Source organism: Pelobates fuscus, chromosome 13 (assembly GCF_036172605.1).
Source record: "Pelobates fuscus isolate aPelFus1 chromosome 13, aPelFus1.pri, whole genome shotgun sequence".
In the NCBI taxonomy this organism is placed as follows: Eukaryota; Metazoa; Chordata; class Amphibia; order Anura; family Pelobatidae; genus Pelobates; species Pelobates fuscus.
In genome coordinates, this window is record NC_086329.1 from 80051302 (window position 1) to 80072645 (window position 21344).

At 41.8% G+C, this 21344-nt stretch overlaps 1 long non-coding RNA gene across 1 annotated transcript in view; it reads left to right on the forward strand.

The window, feature by feature from the left end:
* LOC134582826 (uncharacterized) overlaps positions 1-21344 on the forward strand; it is an 859230-nt gene that overhangs the window by 76633 nt on the left and 761253 nt on the right. The gene's annotated exons all lie outside the window — the stretch shown is intronic.

Here is a 21344-nt window from a genome sequence, read left to right on the forward strand (position 1 = left end):
TAAGGGAGGTAGGGGTGCTGTGGGTAGTGGGAGTAGGGGTGCTGTGGGTAGTGGGAGTAGGGGTGCTGGGGGTAGGGATGCTGTGGGTAAGGGGGGTATGGGTGCTGTGGGTAGTGGGAGTAGGGGTGCTGGGGGTAGTGGGAGTAGGGGTGCTGGGGGTAGTGGGAGTAGGGGTGCTGGGGTAGGGGTGCTGAGAGTAGGGGTGCTGAGAGTAGGGGAAGTAGGGGTGCTGGGGGTAGGGATGCTGTGGGTAAGGGGGGTATGGGTGCTGTGGGTAGTGGAAGTAGGGGTGCTGGGGGTAAGGGGGTAGGGGTGCTGTGGGTAAGGGGGTAGGGGTGCTGTGGGTAGGGGTGCTGTGGGTAAGGGGGTAGGGGTGCTGTGTGTAGGGGGAGTAGGGGTGCTGTGGGTAGTGGGAGTAGGGGTGCTGGGGGTAGGAATGCTGTGGGTAAGGGGGGTATGGGTGCTGTGGGTAGTGGGAGTAGGGGTGCTGGGAGTAGGGGTGCTGGGGTAGGGGTGCTGGGAGTAGGGGTGCTGAGAGTAGGGGTGCTGTGGGTAGTGGAAGTAGGGGTGCTGGGGGTAGGGATGCTGTGGGTAAGGGGGGTATGGGTGCTGTGGGTAGTGGAAGTAGGGGTGCTGGGGGTAAGGGGGTAGGGGTGCTGGGGGTAGTGGGAGTAGGGGTGCTGGGGGTAGGGATGCTCTGGGTAAGGGGGGTATGGGTGCTGTGGGTAGTGGGAGTAGGGGTGCTGGGGTAGGGGTGCTGTGGGTAGTGGGAGTAGGGGTGCTGGGAGTAGGGGTGCTGGGAGTAGGGGTGCTGGGAGTAGGGGTGCTGGGAGTAGGGGTGCTGGGAGTAGGGGTGCTGGGAGTAGGGGTGCTGGGAGTAGGGGTGCTGTGGGTAAGGGGGGTATGGGTGCTGTGGGTAGTGGAAGTAGGGGTGCTGGGGGTAGGGGTGCTATGGTAGGGGTCTGTTGGTAAGGGGAGTAGGGGGTGCTGTAGGTAAGGGGGGTAGGTAATTAAATCAGTATCCCCCCTTCCCTTCTTGTTACCTTTGGTGAAGGGGAGGGGGGGAACACAGCCATCCCTGGTGGTCCGGTGGTGTTATGCAGGACAGGACAGGTCCTGCAGCTCTCCTGTCCTCCCGCGCGATGCTGTGTGGAGCGTTGCCATGGTAACGCGCGGCAACGCTCCACACAGCTCGAGGGAGGACAGGAGAGCTGCTTCCTCGATCCCTCCCCCCTGCTTCCGGTCCTGCCGACACGGAAGCAGAGTAGGCGCCTGCAGTTTCGGGCAGGCAGGTGCCTACTCTGCAGTGATGGCAACCCTATGGCCGCGTGCCCACAGAGAGGGCCCGGCGTGCCACCTGTGGCACGCGTGCCATAGGTTCGCCATCACTGATCTAGGGAGTGCGTGTTTTAGGTGATTCGAGGTGGGTTAACACTGTCTGGTTCGGTGGGATAGAGTGTCCAATGCTAAAAGGTAGTTTGCTGCTCTCTCAATCTTCTGTCATCTTGTTTCTCGGGGGAGGAGGGTATGTGGAGTAAATTTTGTAGTGGATTTCAACAGAACCGTCCTACAATAGGGGAGTCCCATAGGGAAGGTGCGGAGGGCAGGTCGGAGTAGGGGATCCCAGTCAACCGAGCTTCTGATTATGGAAAGAAATGCCGTGCCAGTAAAGAAATTATGTTTAATGCGCTTGTTACGATTGCCTCCAGGCTAGCAGGAGGTTTGATCGCTTGGATGTCCTGGTTCCCGGGCTTGAAGAGTCGAATGGAGCGATACTCGGTAGAGACCTATAAGTGTAGAATCTCCCCCTAGCTATGGTGCAGCTAGGATACCCTTTCCCCACACAAAACGAGTCGAGGCTGCGAATTGAGGGTCAAAATAAGAACTGAGGACTGGGGTGCCCAGCCTGCTTTTTATTGTAAATACACACAAAAGGGACACTCCCAAGGGGAGGCATAAAATACCTATCACATATTGGGTTCAACCCACATGTCCCCTCCCCTCAGATAACCAAGTAACGCAATTATGTTACACATACTTTTGTCCATTTTCTGGATGTACCCTAAAACCAGGGGGTACACCCTACATCCTGCATCGCTAGATAGATCTTGTTCGGGAGGCCAACATATCCAAAAACTGGCCCGTTCAGATGAGCGGTTCGGGAGTTAGGAGCTTCTACAGTTTGGACCGACCGCACGGACTTTCCAGCCGAAAATAGTTCCATACGTTTAGGCCTTGCGGTCGGTCTTCGTTCGGACGGTAAAACTCCACAACCCTTTGCCTTCCGTAGTCATCCCTGGGGTCGCTGTATTCCCCATGTGCAGAGCAAGTGCCTTACGGAACGGTGAATAGTTCGGTACGTCCAGCACTAAGTTATGTGATCCTGGAGGTCTCAGCGGTGTTCGCCTGTTTGTGTCTCCGTTTTTAGTTCCAGATGGCCATGGGCAAACACCGCTGATTGTAGGTAAGATGGCCGCGAACACGTGCAAAGTCCCGAAATGGCGGCCACCTATATGCTTACATAGCGGGTTCGTGCTGGACCATACGAGGACTGTAAATCAGTCAGAACAGTGTCCAAAGTACCAAAAGTATGCGACAAAATAGGGCTTTCATAACAGGGGACAACAGTGATGTAACAGCGCTGTTAGTTGATCTTGCCACATTCTTCGGCCTTGATCTTGAGTGTTTCCATTTCTCTGGTTCGGTGACAGAAATCGTTGTTCGTTTCGCCTTTTTTTTTGCCGGTGTGAGCCAACGTTGGCGTTGTGGAAGGCTCATGGCTTCCTGGTTTGGGGGTGGTGAGTTCCAGTCCAAGACTGAGGTCATTGGTAATTCCAGTGCTTGTAGGAAAATGTTCCCTTTATTGAACCCAATTAAGGCAAAGGGGAATCCCCACCGATATTTGATATTGCGATTTCTCAATAGTTCACTAATGGGTTTTAGCGCTCTTCTAGCTTGTAAAGTGTACCATGAAAGGTCCGGAAATATTTGTATGGGATGGTTGTGAAACAATAACGGTTGTGTCGTTTCTCTCAGAAGTTTGAGGATGTTATCCTTAATTGAGAAATAGTGTATGCGACATATTATGTCTCGTGGGGCGTCTAGTGAGAGGCCTTTTTGGCGTAAGGAGCGGTGAGCTCTGTCAAGTATTATGTTGTTGTCTGATTCCCCTAGAATTAAGTTAAAGAGTTTGTTTAGTATTGATGTTAAATTTTCTCCCTGAGCTTCTGGTAATACCCGTATACGTAAATTGTTCCTGCGTCCACGATTGTCCAAATCGTCAATGTGCCTTTGAGTGTATGCATAATGGTGTATATGTGAGTCCACAGTTGTGGATATGTTCGTTATTTGTGCTTGTAATACCTCTCTTTCTTGTTCCAGGTCCGCGACTCTCAAGTTCAGCTGGTGGACCTCCGAACCCATGGCGTCCATCTTGGACAGGAAAGTGGCCTCGAGTTTCCCCAGAAGTATTTGGAGATCGGTTTTCAATGGTAAGTTTTTTATGAGATCTCTTATGTCAGATTCTGTGGTTGTGTCAGTTGCAGATTGTGAGCCTTCTGAGATGGAAGGGCTGTTAGGTTGTGGGATCTGGAGTGATTCCGTCCCCGCCATTTTGTTGGTCGCGGCTCCGGCCTCTTCCTCGCGCTCGGTATTATCCTGTAAGAATCGGTTTATCGAGCTCGATTTGGTATTAGAAGGTTTCCCTCCTTGTCCCTGGTGTTGTTGCAGCTTTTTGGGATTACCCATTTTGTGTAACGTTCTCTGATTACAATGGATTGAGACCCGGGTTGATCGGAGCAGTGTTAATGTGCGTCCATTAAGCTCCGTGGTTGGTCACGCCCCCCCAATTTCCAATTATGTTTGTGTTAAGGGATCACTTTGTGTTTTTCCAGGGTTTAAAAATGTTAAGTGGAAATATTATAGGAGAGAGTCCAATGAGTTGGTAATGTGTGTGTATGTATGTATGTATATATATATATATCATTCAATGCATATATTTCCTTGCAAATTTAAATAAAAGTAACAATGATAACCTGAAAGGTGCTGAAAATTAAATAAAAACATATTATTAAAATGTTGTGTAAGAATCATGTCACTTAAATTATACTTACAAACTGTATATACAGAGAAACCAGTATGCACAAATAAATATAAAATCTACAACAATTTCACATTTTTTTAATTTTATTTTACATTTTTTGGGGAAAAAAAAACTTTTGAAAAGCATGTTTCTAAAATTTTTTGGGAAACTTTAAAAAAAATGTATATGCTCAAAATTCAAATTTAAACCAATAGGACTCAAAGTATCCAACTCAAAAATCCATCTACTCTCAATTTCATTATTTCTTTAAAATTCTCCTTGTCTCTCCAATTGGTGATTTTAGAATGGATCTTTATCATGTTTTTCTAAAAAAAAAATGTGCAGAAATACACTGTTCATATATCCCCTCTGGATGTTCCCCATCTGTTTCTAACCTGCATTGGCACCTTGGAGCCCATAATACAGATGTGGTCACAGCTCTATCCTTGTGAGTTTTATTTTTTCCATTTATTTTCCATTGTATTTTATGGAGTACACAATGTATGTTTGTTTTACGTTTTAGACAACTGTTATTGCTGCTACTACCTGTACCTGAAGTCCCCATAACATTTTTATTCATGTAAGTATTGCTGTGTGTTTACAGAGGCCACAGTAGCCTGAATTAAGTCCTTGTGACCAATCTAAATTGCCCTGTAATGATTTTTGGTAGCCTGAGAGTGCGTTCATATTTGTCTTAATATACTGATAAAGTGGCTTTGTTTCACAGTTTTTTCTGATTTGTGATATCCTTGATCCTTGGCTCTGTTATTCTTGTTTATCCATCTGTCTCCTATCCTGACCTTAACTTGCTACTGACAATTCTCTATACCTTACATTATTATGTTAAGTCTGGCACTCTAAGGCCTGGTGTTATATAAGGTTGAACATGCCTCACTATTTGCAGGTTAGGGTGTCTAACATTGACAGGCACAGACTGGTTCACCTAAATGATTGTGGTGATGGTGGGTTGGCACAGATTTCTATGCTGCAAATGAGTTACAGTGATTGTTCATATCTTAAAAACTAGGACAGGAACGGTTAGCCCTTGTGTTTATAACTGAAAAATATATACATTTTTTAGAAGTGGGAAAAATATTCGGTTCGGCATTCCGAAATTCGGGACTTCGGAACTTTGGCACTTTGGTTCGGAACTTCGACTCTTTGGAACTTCGAAACTTCAGGACTTCAGGACTTCGGGTAAGTGTAGGGTTAGGGTAGGGCTAGGTTAGGGTTATGGTAGGGTTAGGAATAGGGTTAGGGTTACCCTACCCCTAACCCTACTCCAACCACTAACCCAACCCATAACCCTACCCTTCCCCAACCACTCACCCTAACCCTACCCCCCAACCACTCGGCAATTCCACAATTCGGTTCGGCATTCCGAAATTCATCACTTTAGAAATTCGGCAATTCGGCACTATGGACATTCAGAAGCATCCAAATTTCCGAAACTCGTCCGAATTTGCATTCGGAACAAAACAAATTGCACATGCCTACATTTTACCTAGAGATTGTTGCAGACCAAGTACAACCCTTCATAGCATTGGTGTTACGTGTTGGCAGTGTTGCTCTTTTATCAGAATAATGCATCCTGCCACACTGCAAAAAATGTTCAGGAACCGTTTGAAAAAACATAACAAAGAGTTCAAAGTGTCGCCTTGGTCTCCAATTTCTCCAGATCTTACTCTAATTGAGCATCTGTGGGATGTGCTGGATCAACATATCCAATCCTTCTTGATTCCAGATGCCACAGGACATGTTCTGAAGTCTTGTGGAGTCCATGCCTCAATGCAGACAGTATTACTGCTGTGGCTGATCAGTGTATTTACAATTCTAAATGTCTTGTGAGCTATCTGTATCTAATTGTTTTGTTTTTTGACTTGCCATGCCACATATTTTAGAAACAAAGTAAATACAATACTTAGGTTAAATTTAGGAGACAAAATCTCATAGTGACAGTATAACATTTGCACATTGAGTGTTTTGTATGCTGACTTAAAGCTGAATAGAGATTCTATACTTGTTATGTTTTCTCTTCATCTGATTTGTATTGTGAATAAACAACATATTTGCAATTATCAGATTGCCCACATGTATCTTATTGCATAGAGATTTTATTTGCATGATACCCAAATCAAATCAAATTCCAGCCAAACAAATGTAATTATGTGTTTGAGTATTAATTGAGAAGTTGTTTTATTATATCTGAGAGCGCAGGAAGAAGACCTAAATATCCTGGATTTCATCAGTTTCAGATTGTGTTAAGCATCTATATTGGTTATCAAAAATGCTCCAAATCACAGAGATTATCCTACTATACCTTGATCTGTTTGTGTTCGTAACTTCAATTCCTGGGAACATGTTCATTCTTATTGCAAACCTCATGGACTGGATAAAGAATAAAAGACTTGATTTAACTGACCAGTTTATATTTGGTATCAGCATAGCCACTCTTTCAAGTATACTACTTAACATCCTGTATTTTTCTGCTGTGCTAAATCAAGACACATATTCTCTATCTGGGAGTTCTAGAACCATTACTACAGTTTTTTATCCAATGACCGCATGCTGCAACATTTGGTTGTACACCTGGCTCAGCGTACACTTCTGTCTGAAAATTGTTAACATCAATAATCATTTCTATATTTATGTTCAAAATAATTTCTACAAGAATCATCCAATGCTTATTCTTCAATCTGTACTTGTAGCTTTCTTTCTAAGTCTTCATAACATGTGGAAAATACCAGACACACCATTATCAAACAAGACACATTACTTTTTTTTAAATATGATACAAGCATTTGTTATAAGTAAAAGTGTTTACTGCTGCGTGGCTTTTCTACTATTCAGTAGTTCAGCATTGATAATAATTCTGTCTCTCTACAGACATGTAAAGCACATGAAAGATAAAGTTGAAGGTCTTAGACCCAGCTTAGGACCTCATCTCCGAGGAGCTAGATTTGTGACTTCTCTCCTTGTCCAGAATATGGTCTATTCCACTGCAATAGTGATTATTTATTATAGTGGCACAAATTGTTCTTTACTACAATTTGGTGTTATTACAATGTCCCTTTTTTACATCTCAAGCTCTCTGACAATCATAAAAGGAAATAACAAACTTAGTAAACAACTGGACAACATGCTTATGCACTGTCCTTTTATCAAAACATAAAACGACCCGATAACTAAACGTATTTATAAAATGAAAATAATACACTAAGATACTGATTAAGCTGCTGTATAATCTCATATCTAAATCGATAAACAGAAATTCACCTGTAGATTATTCTTCAACTTGTACTTTTACCTTTCATATTGGTTTCCATTATACATGGTGTAAAAATGGGACATGTCTATCAAACCTAACACTTATGGCATAAAACTAAGTTTGTATAGATGATAGTAAATTTAAGCAATAAGGGAAAATATTATGTGACTTTTGAAGTTTAATTTTAATTCAATGCACTCAGCAGTCCATTGGGCTCTAGGTGCATATTCTACATAGAAAATTATAACTTTGCCTGATTCTTTAGTTTGTTTGCTATCACACTTTCCAGCAAAACATATCTTAATTTTTTGTTTATTGCTTTTCCATGACGCTTATCTTTTTATGAATTCAATATTTTATTTATACCTGAAAAACAAATGTGTATGTTTCAATTATATATTTGTGTCTGTAATACAGTACTCTACAACACAAGATGGCGACGGCATTGGAGATGACAGGGAGATATCCCAACCACAATCCCCACAACACTCCCCACAACACACTATGTAAATTCAAGGGGAACTCTTTCAGAGAATGCTAGATGACATGGCGTCAAAAAGTCAAACGACAGTACAGTCAGCAATAGCAGATCTTAAAAAAGACATTGGAAACCATACTGCACACATGGAAGGCAAGATGGCGGAATACGCTGAAGCCCACAACAGCCTAGCAGAAAAAATAGAAGAACTAGAAGCAAAACTTGAAAAACAAGAAATAAAAAACATGGACCTTGAAGACAGGTCCCGGAGACAAAACCTGCGGGCAAGGGGGATCCTTGAAGAGGTGCAAGCCGCAGACCTGATGGCGTACCTAACCGGCCTGTTCCAGGCCTTAGCCCCTGACATCCCAACTTACATGATGCTCATGGATAGGGCACAATGCGTAACGAAACCCCAACAACTACCTGCCTCCACACCACGGGATGTGCTAATTAAAATGCACTATTTCCAGGTAAAAGAAACTATCCTGCGCTCTAAAAGATCACAACAGGAATTGCAAGGACAATTCAAGAATATCCAGATCTTCACCGATCTTTCTGCTGAAACGCTGAGACGCAGAAGAACATTTAAAGATATCACACCTGAATTTCAAAACAGGAAAATTCCGTACCATTGGGGATTCCTGGTCAAACTATTGATTCTCTGAGACGGCAAAACGCACGTGGCCTCAGACGCAGAGTCGGGCACCCACTTGCTGCACACATGGGGCATCAACAAAGCCACAGAAAAGGACAGACCAAACAAACGCACAACACTCCACCCGGAATGGTAGACGGTGAGACACTCCAAACTAGTCAAGAATACGAACACTAAATGAATGAGACAAGGAGATGACGGACATCACCCTACCAATGGCACATGAGCCGAACCAAACAACAGAAAAATTAGGACATTGTTAATCTATAATACATTACATGGACAGCGATCACCTACAGCAGGGGTTCTCAACCTTGTCCTCAAGGACCCCCTATCAGTCCAGGGTTTAGGGATTACCTGGGTGTGTCTAAGGTGTTTAGAAAAAGAAAAAACCTTAGAGTCCAAGGTGTTTTTTTTCCCCTTTTTCTAAACACCTTAGACACACCCAGGTAATCCCAAAATCCTGCACTGGTAGGGGGTCCTGAGGACTGGGTTGAGAACCCCTGACCTACAGCCTGTGGAAACTGATCGAGTGTGGGTAATGTACACAATGAAAATGTTTTATGTCACTACTAGCTATAACTACTCAAATATTCATAGGGGAATGATCTTGGAGGGAGGGGGAGGTGGTTGCAAATAATATGACATGTGGTATTGTGTATATATAATATGATATGCATGGTATCTTTTAGTGACTCCATGTGGCGTACACATCATAACAACCAAAACAGGGTATAGGCCCTTATTATATAGACTTGCCTCACCGCTATAGATGTGACCCCATCCCCTCCCATTTCTCCCCTTCAAAGTTACAATCAATAACTATATGACTGAAATCATCAACCCATAGACAACTAGCATAGAGGTTCACAGAACATATACTACACAGAAGTTACGACATTAGCGATACACCCTTCTCCGCCTCTCTAAATATGAGAAAATTCCCAGTATCAAAACCTAATGATACTTCAAAGGTAGAAAAAAACAGAGCCGTGGACTCAGGGCTGCGGCCGCTGGGCGGCCACAGAGCTGGACCCGGATCCCCGTACCCCCATTCGAATAGGACGAGCTAGTGGGAGAAACTAGTGGGCTAACCTGCGCCCTCAGGGAAGATTAGGGCACAATGTTCAAGCTACAATTAATGTTATGTTTATGTAAATATGTTGAATGTTCTTTTTATTCCTATGGTCAAAATTGGAGCTTCTCACACATCTCTGTACATACACAACGCATAGATCAGAAGGGCTGGGTAAAAAGTCTGCACATTAAATGCAATTGCCACACGGAGAAAAATAGAAATAGCCCATCAAACTTCCACCAAGACACTATCCCTCCAAAAGCAACCCCCTCCCCTGAATTGATGTGAAAACCCATCGACAGGACACTACCCAAGATAAAATGGGACAGCACAGCACACCTCGTAACTACACACATTCAGTCTAAAACTGTACTCTCATAATGTGCAGGGATTGAACATCCCATATAAACACCACATACTGTACAGGGAACTTAAAAGGGCACAGGCCGGCATTGTATATCTTCAAGAAACACACTTTAGGACAGATGCCCATCCACACGTCAACCTAAGCTCATATCCCCACCAAGTACACGCCACCACACTAAAAAAATCAAGAGGGGTGTCTATACTCCTCAGTAAAGACTTTATAGTAATCTCACATGACCAACTAATAGACCCAGGAGGAAGATACATCATATGGCAATGCACAATCAATGACCTAGTGTGACGGCTTGGAAGCGTCCATTAACGGAAGGTTCCGTTACACCTAGACTACAAGTTAGTGAATACATATTCCCTTAAATTCCAACCAAAGGAACTTCCTACATGGGGTCCTTACCAAAATTGAAAGAGTGAGGTAAGGTCCGTTAATAATGAGCGGATACATCAACCACGTATTAGACCCAGCATTAGACTCCACCAGACCGGCAAACACAGTAAAAGCCTTAGGACTCTGTTATCCTCGTTCGGTCTACGTGATGTATGGAGAGCCCTCCACCCATCAGAAAGGGCCTACACACACCACTCCAAAGTACACAATACATATTCCAGAATTGATGGTTGCTTCATGCATGAATCCACTTTGGCTGGAATAATAGACTGCGACATCATGACCGTTGAATGGTCGGACCATGCACCAATGACACTAACCTTAGCGAACTCATACGAATACAAACACAGATGCCTATGGCGTCTTAATGAGAACCTACTCACAGACACACAATATTGTGCATCTCTGGAAAAAGAACTACAACACTACTTTACCACAAACACCACAACCGACCAGAACCCTCACATGATATGGCTAACACACAAAGCAGTAATCAGAGGCACGCTGATAAGCAGGGCCTCTTACCTAAATAAACAAAGTAAAAAAGAAACAACACTATACAAAAAACAATTGGACACTTTACACAAAGAAAACCAAAAGCACCTATCCATCGAATACAAAACACAAATCAATGCACTCCAAAACAAACTCAATGAGACCCAACTTCACAAATTCGGCCTAATGCTAAAAAGGATGAACACTCGCACTTACGTCCAAGGAAACAGAGCCAGCAAACTCGTAGCACAACGCCTACGAGAAAGACAACAACAAACACGTATAGCGCACATCCTGAACAAAAATGGACAAAAGGTGGACTTCGGATATATGTAAAGAATTTGCCCAATATTATAGTCAACTATACAACCTCTCACAAGACCCAAACACACCACAGCCCAATGAAGTAGGCATACAGTCCTACCTAAATGATATTCCACTCCATTGCCAACTCTGTCTGAGACCCATTAACAACTTCTGGCAACCACAATCACAGAAAGTGAAATAGCAGACTGCATTAACTCCCTACCCAAAGGGAAAGCCCCAGGCCCTGATGGTTTCACGAATGAATACTATAAAAAAAATGTCCCCTTCTTAACCCCACATCTGCACAAGGTATTTAACCATGCCATCCACACAGGAAGCTTCTCCTCAGAGTATCTAGCAGCTATGGTAATTCCCCTCCAAAACCGGGCAAACCACCTACACATTGCCAAAACTTCTGCCCTATCTCACTACTGAACTCAGACACCAAACTATATGCAAAAATACTGGCCAACCAACTTAAAACACATCCTCCCATCTCTCATATCAGACGACCAGGTGGGCTTTGTACACGTAGACAAGGTTCCGACAACACTCGAAAAGTGATAGACATTAAACAGACAATGCACATGAACCGGACCCAAGGACTCATAATCTTACCAGACACAGAAAAAGCCTTCGACAGACTGAATTGTCAATTTCTAGAGGCTACTCTCAATAAATTTGACTTTTCCCCCTACATACCTTATGGCTATTAAAGCCCTATATAGCCTTCCAAATGCAGCGGTATCTACCCCAGGGTTTGGCATCACAAATGGTACCAGACAGGGCTGCCCTCTATTGCCACTCCTATACGTAATGGCCCTTGAACCACTAGCGGAAGCCATCAGACGCAACCCAAGCATACGTGGCATAACATAGGGGACAAAGAATACAAGATCAACCTTTTCGCAGACGTCCAGCAGACTAGAAGGGAAACACTTAACACATCTCTTGTGGGCCCCTAAGGAAATGAGACCCCGCACCCCTCAGATGTTACCGACCACCAAACTAATGCTATCCATATGGGATAAAAATAGGCATAGGGTAAGCTCGAGACAAAAGTGGTCCCCTGCAACACCTCTGCAAACACTACACACTCTAGACCCATCGTTCAACTATAAAATATGGGCAGAGCATGGCAAAACCCACCTATACCAGTTGACTCACCAAGGCTCCCTCAAGAGCTTCCAAGATCTGCAAACACAATTTAACATACCAAATAAGGCCCAATTCTCATACAGACAACTATATCATACTTTTCAACCAGAAGGCACACAAACAAAAGAAGAGAACTTGGAGGCAAGGCTGACTCTCTTCGAAAATAAATGTATAAACACAAGACATCAGAAAAAAAACCTTTCACTCTGCTAAAAGCTACTGAAAGAGGAACCACTAACACAACTATGGGGATTTCAGAGAGAGTGGCATAAAGACATAGGGAGGGACTTAATACCCCAGGAATGGAGCTCGGCATTTACAGCCCGCAAGGGAGCAACAAGGTGTGCATCCCACCTTGAAACCTCTAGAAAAATATTGTACAGGCAGTACTTCACACCAGACAAACTTGCAAAAATGTATAACAATACAGATAACAAATGTTGGAGGTGTCAGAGACCAAAAGGTGAAATGTTGCATATATGGTGGACATGCCCACATATACGCCCAGTCTGGGAGACATAAAAAAAAAAAAAAAAATCGCACAGGAAAGGAGATTCCTCCTCATATAGAAACATACCTCCTTCACATCCTTCCACAGTATCTCCCGAAACACATACGAAAAATGGTATACCTTACTATCATGGCAGCAATGACTATCATAGCAAAAAACTGGAGATCAACAACGGTCCCTACTAAACAGGAGATAATAAATCTAATATCCACAAACGTGACATATGAAAGATACACAGGGACACAAGGTCATACAAGCCGCATACACTATGTGGTACAACTACATAGAAAAAACTCACAACAGACAGGATCATTAACCATGACCCACCCTAGAGTACAGGGAAATACACACCGAACCCAGAGAAAGTGGCACGATTGCAATACCAAGAGCGAATAACAAGCGAGACCTAAAGCAAGGCATCTGGTATATAAGTAATAGACCCAACAGAACCTAAAACATCAGGGAACCAAGACACACAGAATAGCAAACCATAGGTTGTAAATAATCTTCTGTAAATATGTTTAACCCCTTAGGGACCAAACTTCTGGAATAAAAGGGGATCATGACATGTCACACATGTCATGTGTCCTTAAGGGGTTAAATGTTTTCTTACCTGCAATTATTGTACCCCCAACCCCACCACAAGGGATATGTGACTAATCACGACTGCGAAACTAAGCCTAGGCCTACACAGATACCAATAATCAGACCTACCGATAATGCTGTATAAAACATAGACAAGTCTGTTATGTATAGCAATGAATGCAATGATATCCCCTCCCTCTTTTTATTTTTTCTGTAATCCCCCAAATGTTTATTTTTATGCAACATGAAAATAAAAATCATTAATTATAAAAAAAAAAGAGAGATGCACAATAGTAGCACTCTAAATAATATAAACTTATTCCCAAATCAATATTTTCCAAATGGAGAACTGACTATGTGATGTGTAGAACATTGTTTGCCTTGTTTTATGACATGGTATAGAAAAGTATTGGGAAAGTATTTGAAAGGTTATTAAGGGATGATATTCAAGAATTTCTTTGAGAAGAACGTGGTTATCAGCATAAATCAGCATGATTTCATGATGCATAGGTCATGTCAAACTAACTTGATTGCATTCTACGAAGAAGTAAGTAGAAGTATAGATCAGGGTGTTGCAGTGGATGTGATCTATTTGGATTTTGCCAAGATACAGTTCCACACAATAGATTAGTGTTCAAACTCAAAGAAATCGGGCTAGATGAAAATGATTGCTCTTGGGTAGAACATTGGCTTAAGAATAGAGTACAAAGAGTTGTCATCAATGGCAAATTTTCAAGCTCGACAGAGGTGGCAAGAGGTGTCCCTCAGGGTTCTGTTCTGGGACCCCTTCTATTTAACATGTTTATAAATGATCTTGAAAAAAAGCATTGAAACTCATGTTTCAGTGTTTGCAGATGACACAAAACTCTGTAAAGTAGTACAATGTGAGCAAGATATTACTTTGCTGCAGAGGGATTTAGATAGACTGGGGGACTGGGCACTCAAATGGCAGATAAAATTTAATGTTGAAAATGCAAAGTTATGCACTTAGGCGTAAAGAATGTACAAGCAACTTATGCCATTAATGGAAGCAAATTAAGGATAACGACACCCGAGAAAGACTTGAGAATTGTTATAGACAACAAACTATGCAACAATGTACATTGTCAATCAGCAGTGGCTAAGGCCAGTAAGGTATTGTCATGCATGAAAATGGACATTCATTCTAGGGATGAGCATATATTTTGGCCTCTTTATAAACCACTGGTAAGACCACATCTTGAATATGATGTTCAATGTTGGGCACCTGTTCTAAAGAAGGATATTATGGCACTAGAAAGAGTGCAGAGGCAGGCTACAAAATGAATAAAGGAATGGAACATTTTAGCTATAAAGAAAGGTTAACAAATGTAAACCTCTTTAGTTTAGAAAAATGTCGCCTCAGAGGGGATATGATAACATTATACAAATATACCCTGGTCCGATACAAACCATTGTGTGGAAATCTATTCACAAACAGGACTTTACATAGGACAGAAGGCCATTTGTTTAGATTGGAAGAAAGAAGATTTAGTCTAAGGCAAAGGAAAGGTTTTTTTTACTGTAAGAACAATAAGGATATGACTGAAGAAGTGGTTTTATTAGAGTCCGAGCAGATGTTTAAACAGCAACTAGATAAAATGCCAGTAATAATAAACATAATAAAATACCTCTGGCCCATTTCTAATGAATGCCAAGTGCCTCACTCTATTACTAAGTAAAATTGTGGCCACAAAAGTTCTTTCTCGTTTATGAATGTAGAGAAATTAACATTCAATTCACGGGCAACAGCTCTGGTGGACATTCCTGCAGTCAGCATGCCAATTGCACGCTCTCTCAAAACTTGTGACATCTGGAGCATTTTTTAAGAGTGACCTTTTATTGAGGCCAGCCTAAGGCACACCTCTGTAATAATCATGCTGTCTAATCAGCATCTTGATATGCCACACCTGTGAGGTGGATGGATTATCTCGGCAAAGAAGAAGTGCTCACTAACACAGATTTAGACAGATTTGTGAACAATATTTGAGAGAAATAGGCCTTTTGTGTACATAAAAAAAGTCTAAGATCTTTGAGTTCAGCTCATGAAAAATGGGGGCAAAAACAAAAGTGTTGTGTTTATAATTTTGTTCAGTGTATATATATATATATATATATAAGTACCGGCACTCAAGGAATTTCCAAAAGTTACATCTCCATTTATTGTGGAAGGTTAATCGACGTTTCAGCTCCTCTAGGGAGCTTTCATCAGGACACAAACAATCATAAAATGGAAATTACTTTTATATAGGACATACAATTATAGGGTACTCACTTTCAGGTGGTGTTCATTTCCATTAGCCGCCGGGACCACCGTGCACGGCCGCTCCTACTGGAACTACTTCCCGGTCAAAAGTCATCTGACCCAGATGGCCAACCTCATTGGCCAAACTCAGCATTACTGGGGCAACCAAGGATGCACACGTCTAATTGGATAAGCCACCTCTATACGGTATCACATACAGGACAAATTTAACTTATTCACTTATAAAAAGCCGTTCTAGACTGAGCGTTCCCATAGCAACAGGCGGTTAGGGCCAGCGGACGGTCTCTCTTTATGGAGTACAAAAGTACTTACATTACTTGAATGGAGCCTTTTAACCCCTTAAGGACACATGACATGTCATGATTCCCTTTTATTCCAGAAGTTTGGTCCTTAAGGGGTTAAAGTGTATTGGACAAGGTACATTGCAGGGCCCATAGTCACAGGGTAGGAGGCAAGCAAACAGGCCCCTCCAAAAACCAGTGGCGAGGTCACTTTTGCCACACATCTCCCTCCCTAAGGGGAGACTAGCCAGGTACCTAACCTCCTGTCGGTTGGTGCCTGAGTTAGTCGAGTAGCCCACCCATAAGCAAATACGTGTACTCCTGGATTCTCGGTTGCTTTCTGGCTGGTAATTGGTGTTACTTGGTGGCCAGAGACCAGCGTTGCAGTTCCGGGATTAAGGGGAGAGAAGAGGCCATCTATGCTCTGCCCTGTTGCCAGCGCTTCTGCTGGGGTGGCCTACGGGTATTCAGGCCCTGGACAAAGGTAAATGAGAGGGTAGAGGTCAACTGTGCTCTGCCCTGTTGCCAGAGCTTCTGTTGGGGATACTAGTACATAGTCCTGCCCTGTAACAAGGGGGCAGCTAGAGCAGAGGCCAGCGGCAATCTGCACCGATGCAAGCTCTTCTGCTGGGATGGGGTCAGCGAATACCACCCCCATGACCCGGTTGAGGATCTGCAGGGGAACTGCTGGGGTCTCCGCGGATCACCGGTCCAGGTAAGTCCAGGGCTCATATTTGCAGCTGTTGTACTAGGTACGTCAGCAGTCCTTAATGACCGTTTTTTTGCCGGACATACATAGTACAATAGTACATCCACGGTCATTAAGGGGATATATATATATATATATATATATATATATATATATAATTTCATTCTAAGTGTATTTATATATAATTTATATAAATGTATTTATATTTAATGTATATAATATCAAAATAGATTAAAATTACGTATGTATGTAATTAAAAATATACATTTTTAGTTATTTATTTTTATAATATATATATTTATATATATACACACACACGTGTAATTTTACTCTTTGTATTTTTATATTAATATATGTATATATTAATAAAAAATACACTTAGTATGACATTATATATACATACATATTATATATGGATATAATTTATGTATACATATACATATATATATATATATATATATATATATATATAAATAATGTATTTACTTTAACTTTTTTTAACTTTATTTTAACTTTTTCACCAGCAGGGGTCAGTTCAGGCAGTCCCCCTGCTGGCAGTACTGTGGACACCTATGGAAGCCATGTGACCGCTCTTTTAGTCCAGAGAGTCCCCCCAAAGAAGAAGATTGATCGCCGTCGGGAGAACGCAGCGATCGGTAAGTACATGGAAGAGGGAGGGAGGGTAAATTTATTTAATTTTTTTTTTCTTTTATATTTAACTGAGTGCATCGACCCCTCGAAGCACTCATTAGAGACTGAGAATCGGAAGCCTGACTTAAGGCTTCCAGTGCTGTCTAACTGCCGGGCTCCACGTGGAGCAACCCGGAAGTGATCACACCCGGTAATCTCCGGTGGCCCCCAGCAGTGAGGGGGGTATTACAGCGATGCCTCAACATTGATCGCTTCCAGAGCTCTAATTACTCCAGGATGTAACAGGTACGTCTGCGGTCTTTAAGCACCGTTTTTTTTGTCGGACATACTGGATACGTCCATGGTCGGGAAGGGGTTAAGGACCAAAGCTCTTTTGAGATGCAATGCATGACTAGACATGCGCCTTCATTTTCGTACGAATACGATTTCGTCCGAAATTTTTTTTTTTTATTAGTTTACTAAAACGTAAACAAAAGTCCTACATTCAAAATATAAACTAAACGAAAGGGCATAGAGAAATAACAAATCAAGGAGAGAGCTGGCAGTACTACCAGCTCCTTTCTTGTAATATTAATTCCTACCCCTATACACGTAGACTTCAAATATATAAATATGTATATATTGAAATTCTATGTGCATATTTACGTAAATTTTTTACATAATTAAGTAATTTTATTGAATGCAATTTGGGGGACCTGCCTGACAACCCAGGCCGAAAGTCCAGAGAATTTAATTTGCTATCACTGTATTTAACCCTGTAACTTTCAAGACATCCTAAAACCTGTACATGGGGGGTAATGTTTTACTCGGTAGACTGTGCTGAACAAATATATTAGTGTTTCTAAAACTGTAAAACATATCACAGTGATGATATTGTCAGTGAAAGTGATGGGGTTTTTTTAATTTTTCACACACAAACAGCACTTGCACTGATGATATCATTGTTGTAATATGTTTTACTGTTTTGAAACACTAATATTTGTGTTCAGTGAAGTCTATCGAAGCATACCATTTGCAAAAAAAGACAACCCAAGGTATTGCAAATGGGGTATGTTCAGTCTTTGTTGGTAGCAACTTAGTCACAAACACTGGCCAAAGTTAGCGTTTATAATAGTTTTTGTTCCATTTCTAAGACACAAATAAATATAAATGATATATATATATATATATATATATATATATTTGTAGTCAGAACTTAATTCGTATATGAAAATAGAGAAGAAAGGGAAAGTTGGTAGTGGTGTGCCGAAACCAACGTACTGGTAGGCCTGTAATAAAGAGGGCCCACCATAGGTAATGTAATGATGATAGTAAGTTTATTAGAGGGAGGGGTCACTCTAACAGGAACCAGCATAGGTAAGCAGTGGGATAGAGCTTTTATAGGGAAAACTCCTTCCACAAATTCCAGCCTATGGCCTTTTACTTGTAGTCGGAACTTAATTTGTATATGAAAATTGAGAAGAAAGGGAAAGTTGGTAGTGGTGTGCCAAAACCAATGTACGGGTAGGCCTGTAATAAAAAGGGCAAAAGATATTGCAGCGCAAACAATTTAATCATAATTTACAATGCTAGACCTTTGAATGCTTTCCTGATTTCTTTCTCAGAATGTGGAATATAAGTGCTGTAAACTGCCCAGTCTTTTGATGATATGGACTGGTGTGTCCGTGCTAGAGGTTGAGGAGGCTGCCCCAATTCTATAGGAAGGACCGGAAAATGCAGCTGGGTTATGTCCCAATCTTAGCAGTAGTGTTCTAACGTGGGTTATGAATTTTGAAGTGGTAAGTCGGTGTCCGTGAAGAAGTAGTAGGGGAGAGTTAGAAGGGAGACTGAAGTTTGTGGATAGAAATAAGTTGAGTATTTTAACGGGACACCAGAGGTTCTCTGTAGGAAACAGAGGGATTGTAGTTGGGTAGTTTTTGTGATTGGTTTTAGATCACGTAATGGTCACCAGTTTTAAACAGGATCTGATATCTGTTTGACGTATCATAGTAAATTCTCTGGGTCTAAGGATGCCGTAGAAAGTGAGGTAAATGGCTACTTTGATGACAGTTAGTCTGGGTATTAATGGGATTTATGTCCAATAAGTCTGACATGTTCTTGAATATGGTACCGTCTATAGGTAATCTATTGGTAGTTGAAGGTCGGTCTATTTTGTTGATGCCTTTGAGAATAGATTTGATGGGGTACGTGGAAAGAAAAGATGGGTGATTGGGAAAGGTAATGAGGATGTGGTCTGTAAACCTGTAAGATATAATTTAATAGTGTTATGTGCTTGTTTAAGGTTTGGGTGGCAATAGGAGGCAAAAGCCACCGTGGTCTCGATAGAATAATTCTCTGAAACTTGGAAATCCCCACAAAATTTGTGAAACACAGTCAAAGCCCTGTCGTTTCTGGTGTTGGTGGACAGAGCATTACGTGAGAGTGACCGTGCGTGGATCAACAATCTTGTCAATTCATTTTTAACTCTGGTAATATCGGTATTCTGGATGGAAGTTGTTTGGTGACGGGATGAACCTTGCAGAACGCCTGAAAGTTAGATGGGACAAAGCGTCAGCGGCCATATAATAGATACCTGCCATGTGTTTGCATGCTATAAGAACTGTAGTATGGTGACCATCTACAGTCAACACCATTTTAGCCACGTAATGTTTGAGGAGGAAGCGTGCCTTATTAAGGATAATAAAAATGCTAAACCTGAGAAACGCTTGACTGCCTTACCGGTCCACAGATGCCCACCCCCGCTAAGTATGGTCTGCTGCTACACTAGAATAGATCTCGAAAGGCACAAGTTTCCCTGAAGGCTGGTAAGGCTGGCGCTACCTTTGCCACATGTCCTTGAACCAGTGCTTACCAAATTGTAGTCAAGCATGAGTGACCTGCTGTGTGGTCTCAATAACAGGATAGTGCTCAGTCAGTGGGGGAATGAATATAGTTATGCTGTTCCGCTCTGTCGGGAGGAGCATCCTCATGATAAAATATGAACAAGTAAAATCTGGGTGCTAAATTTACCAAAATTGCTTCACACTCTGGTGTAATCCCAAACTCCACCAAAAAGAGAAAATGATATGTGCTAGTGAGTAGAGCAATTTTACCATATATGAGACAAAAAAAGAGTATATATATATATACATACAAACTATTATTTATGTCTGTGTAGCTTCCAGCAATAATGATGTATATAAAAGGAAAAAGAGAGAAAACAGTAGTAGTGCAGATTGTCTACATGAAAAGCATAAGCATATGTATTTTTTTTTGTATAATAATTTTTATTAAATTTTCAAGTATGTAATACAGTCTACATAACTGAACTTTGTCAATGCATGTGTCACATTCCTTTTAACATTTTAGGATATTATTTCACATATGTTTGAACATTAAACATAAGTATACCTGTGTACATAAGATGATAATGGATACCATGGAGGAAAACATCACATTCCTAAAGTAACTTACATTGTCAAAGTATTAATGAAGTAATCCATTGAATTATCTAAGTATTTAGCTGCTTTGATGCTTAGCTGCTTCCTGTCTTAACGTCAGACTCTTGCAGCTACTCCATTAGTGGGTTAGGTTCAGTTAGCATACGTTATTAATTTTAACAAACTGGTGGGGAAGGGGAAGGGTAGAGGGTTGGGGGGGCGGGGATTACTGACCGGACTTTTTGCTAGGGAACTAACTTTTACTCAGGGCTTTTCCTGAATGTACATTCTATTGGGCTGGTTTTCGCCAAACATCCCACTTTTCCCATGCTGTTTGCCTTAATGGATTTCCTGTTTTCATCTGCCGTGCAGCTATTTCATAGGATTTAGTGGTCTCCACTGAGTCCAGACACTTATCAATGTCCGGGGTGTTTGCTGTAAGCCACATTTTACCTATGGACATGAGAGCAGCGATAGTTATATGGTACATGAGATATAGATCTATTTTTTTCAATCCCTGAGGTAATGCTAATAACAGGTAGGTTTCTGGTGAGAATGGTATATTCTTGCCAGTGAGATCCTTAATGGCCCTCGAAATACTCTCCCAGAAAGG